Genomic DNA, 872 nt, shown 5'->3' with positions numbered 1-872 from the left:
TGGCCATAAAAAGTCTAGTTTAGATACTTCATATATGCAATTTGCCCAACCTTTGCCTATATACTATACTAAACTATACTATTCTAAGCCATGTGCTACATATGTCAAACTGTCCTTCCTTTTAAGGCCAAATAACAGTTTATTTATGTATAGTTTACATTGTGTTCATTCACTTACCTATTTCTGAACCTCTCTGGGTTGCTTCTACTTTTTGACTATTGTGAATAATGCTACACTTAGCATAGGTATACAATATCTGACTGAGTTCTTTGTTTTTGTTTTGTTTTGTTTTGTTTTTGGGTCACACGCGGCAGCGCTCAGGGGTTACTCCTGGCTCCACGCTCAGAAATTGTTCCTGGCAGGCTCGGGGTACCATATGGGATTCCGGGATTTGAACCAATGACCTTCTGCATGAAAGGCAAACGCCTTACCTCCACGCTATCTCTCCAGCCCCTTGAGTTCTACTTTCAATTCTCATTAGTATTGTTAAATACTTTGTTAATTTTTTTTTTAAATTTATTACTTTGTTGTGCTCACTTCAGCAGCACATATACTAAAATCAGAATGATACAGAGAAGATTAACATGGCCCCTGAAGGAAAAAAATTATCGCTATGTAACTACTGTGAACTATATGTCATCCTTTGTTATCTTTTTTTTTTTTTTTTTGGTCACACCCGGCGGTGCTCAGGGGTTACTCCTGGCTGTCTGCTCAGAAATAGCTCCTGGCAGGCACGGGGGACCATATGGGACACCGGGATTCGAACCAACCACCTTTGGTCCTGGATCGGCTGCTTGCAAAGCAAACGCCACTGTACTATCTCTCCGGGGCCCTTTGTTATATTTTCATTGACTCTTTTTTCTTTCCTTTTT

At 40.0% G+C, this 872-nt stretch overlaps 1 non-coding gene across 1 annotated transcript; it reads left to right on the top strand.

Moving 5' to 3' along the window:
• The first annotated feature begins 529 nt into the window (after window positions 1–529).
• Window positions 530–633, top strand: LOC126004905 (U6 spliceosomal RNA). The gene has a single exon (XR_007494125.1). It is a non-coding gene; the product is annotated as a U6 spliceosomal RNA (small nuclear RNA).
• The last annotated feature ends 239 nt before the right edge of the window (window positions 634–872 follow it).

The sequence above is a fragment of the Suncus etruscus genome, chromosome 3 (genome assembly GCF_024139225.1).
Source record: "Suncus etruscus isolate mSunEtr1 chromosome 3, mSunEtr1.pri.cur, whole genome shotgun sequence".
NCBI classification, from domain to species: domain Eukaryota; kingdom Metazoa; phylum Chordata; class Mammalia; order Eulipotyphla; family Soricidae; genus Suncus; species Suncus etruscus.
Note: the sequence above shows the minus strand (reverse complement) of the source record. Positions and strands in the feature narration are given on the sequence as shown.